Raw genomic sequence first — 6,669 nt, 5'->3', positions numbered from 1 at the left:
AATGTTCTTATGAGCACTTCCACAGTTTTCAACTGAGAGCTTTCTTTGCCAAAGTTGCCATTTTCACTTTCGTATATCGTGTGGCAGGTACAACTATACTCTATGCCCAGGGAAGTCAAGGATATTTCCATTACGAAAAGACCTGGACTTGTGAAAACTTCAAGCTTAGCTTAGCTTAGACTGACTACACATATCAATGGTTGCTATTCCGTGATTGACCGAAGTCAGTGAAAATGCACAAAGAATCAACTAGAAGTTCGGCTGGGATTGGCCATAATCTTCTTCAATGTGCATAATTCAGTGCCTCTATTCATACAGGGTCAATAACGGAGCCGGCCACGTCCTTGCAGTCAGGTGGGATTGGGGGAAGGAATGTTAGTGTGTAACCTTTGCTATTTGGAGACCGTGTTTGCCTCTGCATCTCCACAAAGGTTACTGGGAGGGATGTTTATTATGGGAAGGATCGTTGGGTCGCAGAGTTCACTTTGATAAGCGATTAGACCATGATAAATAATGATTTGTGAGATATATACATGCTTATATGTAAATATAATATTTTCATTTGATATGAACAATTTCTATGTAGAGGAAAATTTTGCCGACACTTGAGGTGACGAACCATTCAAAGTTTGTTGAACAAATATCTAAATATAACATTCCTATAGCTGTCAGGACGAAAGCATGTGTTATTATAATTTACTTATTTGAAAAGAAACAAAAACCTCGATTGGTTGGAACATCATAAAACACTCTTATTCTCATGCCGACACTTACAGTGGCGAACCATCCAAAGTTTGTTGAATAAAGTGAACCTTTCGCAAGTCTACACTTGTAGTGTCGAACCATTCAAGGTTTTTTTTTAATTACAAAAATAAAGGTAAAAAGGGGTGGTCTGAAAATAAAAAAATGTTAAACATAAACAATTCATGAATCAGAGTTTGTGTCGACACTCATAGTGACGAACCATTCATAGTTTGTTGAAAATTCATAATTACGTCCCACCATTGTAACGATTAAATGTGAAGTCATACATATGTTATAGGTTAGAAATAGAAGCATGAAACGAGCTCACCAATTGTTCCGCTGTCCTTGGCTGAGCAGCCACAATCCACTCTCAGCTTCACTCGTTTGCTCGGCTATATAAAAACTGGCGCAAGACCCGAAAAGGAAAAACTATAAGGGTACAGCCCTATGGGGTTGTACGAACTGGTGACGTAGGACTACGATGTTTTGTGTTATTGGCATGCAAAAATATAAAGCTGCTGCGGGGAGCCATTTAAGAATGGAAACAGTGGATGTCGGACACTTTGATGTTTTGGAGCTTTTGAGTCAAATATTAAAATAGTTGCATACTAACCACTGGTGTGTTACATTCTTTGATAAATAACTTTCCAATTATATATTCCCTTTCTTTCTTAGTTCGGTATGTCAAAACAAATTACTGAAAATGTTCTCCAACATATATGAAGCTCGTGAACTTGTGATTTAAGATATTCTCTGCGGTAAAAATCTCAATGAGATACGGTTATATTTTAACTGTTTGCTATCTCAACATTTATAATTTCTAATTACGTATTTGTAACATTTAGGGTACGATATTGTGCAGCAGTTTTGGGTTTATAATTTATTTGCTAGGGAATATATTTATTCGTCAACTCTTTAACATATTGGTGGCCCTGAAAAGGGCCGTTTGTTTAGGTCAAAACTGCAACACCGATAGAATTAATCCATCGACTATGATATTCAACAGGGAATATTATTCCAAACAAGTTCAAGGGTCGATTTTCGTGTGGGCTATAATCAGTGATGATCAACAAGGCAGAGTCGATGAGGGCCAGACAGATCACTGACTGACGAAATCCAAACTCTGTCGGATCTGTGGATGCGTCACGCAAACGCAACGCAGGTAATCAGTGCTTGTTGGTGTCAGAACAAGGCAGAGCTCCACCGGAGGAAGGCCGGTGCCCTCAACCGGCAGAGATGCCCCGACTGCGAGAATAAGAAGACAATCCATTACGGATATCATCGGTTGGCGAAGGTTTCGCGGTTGGTTCTGGAAGAAATGGAAGAAATGTTTTAGGCATTTTGTGTGAACTCTATCAATGAATCTTATTACCAGAAGATTGAACCGGAACCAGTAATCTGCCAAATCTCACTTCCTCTTCCACACTGCTTGGATGGAACGGATGTGACGAAGGCAAGGAGCGTATGATCGGCTAGTTTGAATACGCGGCTATTTAAGGGTTGAAGAACCCTTGTGCGGAATCCAAACTCTATCGGATCTGTGGATGCGTCACGCAAACGCAACGCAGGTAATCAGTGCTTGTTGTTGGTGTCAGAACAAGGCAGAGCTCCACCGGAGGAAGGCCGGTGCCCTCAACCGGCAGAGATGCCCCGACTGCGAGAATAAGAAGACAATCCATTACGGATATCATCGATTGGCGAAGGTTTCGCGGTTGGTTCTGGAAGAAATGAAAGCAATGTTTTAGGCATTTTGTGTGAACTCTATCAATGAATCTTATTACCAGAAGATTGAACCGGAACCAGTAATCTGCCAAATCTCACTTCCTCTTCTACACCTGCTTGGATGGAACGGATGTGACGAAGGCAAGGAGCGTATGATCGGCTAGTTTGAATACGCGGCTATTTAAGGGTTGAAGAACCCTTGTGCGGAATCCAAACTCTGTCGGATCTGTGGATGCGTCACGCAAACGCAACGCAGGTAATCAGTGCTTGTTGTTGGTGTCAGAACAAGGCAGAGCTCCACCGGAGGAAGGCCGGTGCCCTCAACCGGCAGAGATGCCCCGACTGCGAGAATAAGAAGACAATCCATTACGGATATCATCGATTGGCGAAGGTTTCGCGGTTGGTTCTGGAAGAAATGGAAGCAATGTTTTAGGCATTTTGTGCGAACTCTATCAATGAATCTTATTACCAGAAGATTGAACCGGAACCAGTAATCTGCCAAATCTCACTTCCTCTTCCACACTGCTTGGATGGAACGGATGTGACGAAGGCAAGGAGCGTATGATCGGCTAGTTTGAATACGCGGCTATTTAAGGGTTGAAGAACCCTTGTGCGGAATCCAAACCCTGTCGGATCTGTGGATGCGTCACGCAAACGCAACGCAGGTAATCAGTGCTTGTTGTTGGTGTCAGAACAAGGCAGAGCTCCACCGGAGGAAGGCCGGTGCCCTCAACCGGCAGAGATGCCCCGACTGCGAGAATAAGAAGACAATCCATTACGGATATCATCGATTGGCGAAGGTTTCGCGGTTGGTTCTGGAAGAAATGGAAGCAATGTTTTAGGCATTTTGTGCGAACTCTATCAATGAATCTTATTACCAGAAGATTGAACCGGAACCAGTAATCTGCCAAATCTCACTTCCTCTTCCACACTGCTTGGATGGAACGGATGTGACGAAGGCAAGGAGCGTATGATCGGCTAGTTTGAATACGCGGCTATTTAAGGGTTGAAGAACCCTTGTGCGGAATCCAAACTCTGTCGGATCTGTGGATGCGTCACGCAAACGCAACGCAGGTAATCAGTGCTTGTTGTTGGTGTCAGAACAAGGCAGAGCTCCACCGGAGGAAGGCCGGTGCCCTCAACCGGCAGAGATGCCCCGACTGCGAGAATAAGAAGACAATCCATTACGGATATCATCGATTGGCGAAGGTTTCGCGATTGGTTCTGGAAGAAATGGAAGAAATGTTTTAGGCATTTTGTGTGAACTCTATCAATGAATCTTATTACCAGAAGATTGAACCGGAACCAGTAATCTGCCAAATCTCACTTCCTCTTCCACACTGCTTGGATGGAACGGATGTGACGAAGACAAGGAGCGTATGATCGGCTAGTTTGAATACGCGGCTATTTAAGGGATGAAGATCCCTTGTGCGGAATCCAAACTCTGTCGAATCTGTGGATGCGTCACGCAAACGCAACGCAGGTAATCAGTGCTTGTTGTTGGTGTCAGAACAAGGCAGAGCTCCACCGGAGGAAGGCCGGTGCCCTCAACCGGCAGAGATGCCCCGACTGCGAGAATAAGAAGACAATCCATTACGGATATCATCGATTGGCGAAGGTTTCGCGGTTGGTTCTGGAAGAAATGGAAGAAATGTTTTAGGCATTTTGTGTGAACTCTATCAATGAATCTTATTACCAGAAGATTGAACCGGAACCAGTAATCTGCCAAATCTCACTTCTTCTTCCACACTGCTTGGATGGAACGGATGTGACGAAGGCAAGGAGCGTATGATCGGCTAGTTTGAATACGCGGCTATTTAAGGGTTGAAGAACCCTTGTGCGGAATCCAAACTCTGTCGGATCTGTGGATGCGTCACGCAAACGCAACGCAGGTAATCAGTGCTTGTTGGTGTCAGAACAAGGCAGAGCTCCACCGGAGGAAGGCCGGTGCCCTCAACCGGCAGAGATGCCCCGACTGCGAGAATAAGAAGACAATCCATTACGGATATCATCGATTGGCGAAGGTTTCGCGGTTGGTTCTGGAAGAAATGGAAGAAATGTTTTAGGCATTTTGTGTGAACTCTATCAATGAATCTTATTACCAGAAGATTGAACCGGAACCAGTAATCTGCCAAATCTCACTTCCTCTTCCACACTGCTTGGATGGAACGGATGTGACGAAGGCAAGGAGCGTATGATCGGCTAGTTTGAATACGCGGCTATTTAAGGGTTGAAGAACCCTTGTGCGGAATCCAAACTCTGTCGGATCTGTGGATGCGTCACGCAAACGCAACGCAGGTAATCAGTGCTTGTTGTTGGTGTCAGAACAAGGCAGAGCTCCACCGGAGGAAGGCCGGTGCCCTCAACCGGCAGAGATGCCCCGACTGCGAGAATAAGAAGACAATCCATTACGGATATCATCGATTGGCGAAGGTTTCGCGGTTGGTTCTGGAAGAAATGGAAGCAATGTTTTAGGCATTTTGTGCGAACTCTATCAATGAATCTTATTACCAGAAGATTGAACCGGAACCAGTAATCTGCCAAATCTCACTTCCTCTTCCACACTGCTTGGATGGAACGGATGTGACGAAGGCAAGGAGCGTATGATCGGCTAGTTTGAATACGCGGCTATTTAAGGGTTGAAGAACCCTTGTGCGGAATCCAAACCCTGTCGGATCTGTGGATGCGTCACGCAAACGCAACGCAGGTAATCAGTGCTTGTTGTTGGTGTCAGAACAAGGCAGAGCTCCACCGGAGGAAGGCCGGTGCCCTCAACGGCAGAGATGCCCCGACTGCGAGAATAAGAAGACAATCCATTACGGATATCATCGATTGGCGAAGGTTTCGCGATTGGTTCTGGAAGAAATGGAAGAAATGTTTTAGGCATTTTGTGTGAACTCTATCAATGAATCTTATTACCAGAAGATTGAACCGGAACCAGTAATCTGCCAAATCTCACTTCCTCTTCCACACTGCTTGGATGGAACGGATGTGACGAAGACAAGGAGCGTATGATCGGCTAGTTTGAATACGCGGCTATTTAAGGGATGAAGATCCCTTGTGCGGAATCCAAACTCTGTCGAATCTGTGGATGCGTCACGCAAACGCAACGCAGGTAATCAGTGCTTGTTGTTGGTGTCAGAACAAGGCAGAGCTCCACCGGAGGAAGGCCGGTGCCCTCAACCGGCAGAGATGCCCCGACTGCGAGAATAAGAAGACAATCCATTACGGATATCATCGATTGGCGAAGGTTTCGCGGTTGGTTCTGGAAGAAATGGAAGAAATGTTTTAGGCATTTTGTGTGAACTCTATCAATGAATCTTATTACCAGAAGATTGAACCGGAACAGTAATCTGCCAAATCTCACTTCTTCTTCCACACTGCTTGGATGGAACGGATGTGACGAAGGCAAGGAGCGTATGATCGGCTAGTTTGAATACGCGGCTATTTAAGGGTTGAAGAACCCTTGTGCGGAATCCAAACTCTGTTGGATCTGTGGATGCGTCACGCCAAACGCAACGCAGGTAATCAGTGCTTGTTGGTGTCAGAACAAGGCAGAGCTCCACCGGAGAAGGCCGGTGCCCTCAACCGGCAGAGATGCCCCGACTGGCGAGAATAAGAAGACAATCCATTACGGATATCATCGATTGGCGAAGGTTTCGCGGTTGGTTCTGGAAGAAATGGAAGAAATGTTTTAGGCATTTTGTGTGAACTCTATCAATGAATCTTATTACCAGAAGATTGAACCGGAACCAGTAATCTGCCAAATCTCACTTCCTCTCCACACTGCTTGGATGGAACGGATGTGACGAAGGCAAGGAGCGTATGATCGGCTAGTTTGAATACGCGGCTATTTAAGGGTTGAAGAACCCTTGTGCGGAATCCAAACTCTGTCGGATCTGTGGATGCGTCCACGCAAACGCAACGCAGGTAATCAGTGCTTGTTGTTGGTGTCAGAACAAGGCAGAGCTCCACCGGAGGAAGGCCGGTGCCCTCAACCGGCAGAGATGCCCGACTGCGAGAATAAAAGACAATCCATTACGGATATCATCGATTGGCGAAGGTTTCGCGGTTGGTTCTGGAAGAAATGGAAGCAATGTTTTAGGCATTTTGTGCAGAACTCTATCATGAATCTTAATTACCCAGACAGATTTGAACCGGAACCACAGTAATCTGCGCAAAGTCTACTTCTCTTCCACACTG

The 6,669-nt window shown here is 45.4% G+C and overlaps 3 long non-coding RNA genes across 3 annotated transcripts; all 3 read right to left on the bottom strand.

Moving 5' to 3' along the window:
* Window positions 1-1,547: 1,547 nt before the first annotated feature.
* LOC110680995 lies at window positions 1,548-2,574 on the bottom strand. The gene is made up of 3 exons (XR_002503052.1): window positions 2,526-2,574; window positions 2,117-2,462; window positions 1,548-2,053 (listed from the first exon to the last, which is right to left on the bottom strand). It is a non-coding gene; the product is annotated as an uncharacterized LOC110680995 (long non-coding RNA).
* A 13-nt stretch (window positions 2,575-2,587) lies between these two features.
* LOC110680994 lies at window positions 2,588-3,675 on the bottom strand. The gene is made up of 3 exons (XR_002503051.1): window positions 3,345-3,675; window positions 2,936-3,281; window positions 2,588-2,872 (listed from the first exon to the last, which is right to left on the bottom strand). It is a non-coding gene; the product is annotated as an uncharacterized LOC110680994 (long non-coding RNA).
* Window positions 3,676-3,716: 41 nt separating this feature from the next.
* Window positions 3,717-5,231, bottom strand: LOC110680996. The gene is made up of 4 exons (XR_002503053.1): window positions 4,978-5,231; window positions 4,569-4,914; window positions 4,163-4,505; window positions 3,717-4,099 (listed from the first exon to the last, which is right to left on the bottom strand). It is a non-coding gene; the product is annotated as an uncharacterized LOC110680996 (long non-coding RNA).
* Between the last annotated feature and the right edge of the window lie 1,438 nt (window positions 5,232-6,669).

This window comes from Aedes aegypti, unplaced genomic scaffold (assembly GCF_002204515.2).
Source record: "Aedes aegypti strain LVP_AGWG unplaced genomic scaffold, AaegL5.0 Primary Assembly AGWG_AaegL5_hic_scaff_229_PBJ_arrow, whole genome shotgun sequence".
Lineage (NCBI taxonomy): Eukaryota > Metazoa > Arthropoda > Insecta > Diptera > Culicidae > Aedes > Aedes aegypti.
This window is presented reverse-complemented; position numbering and strand designations above follow the sequence as displayed.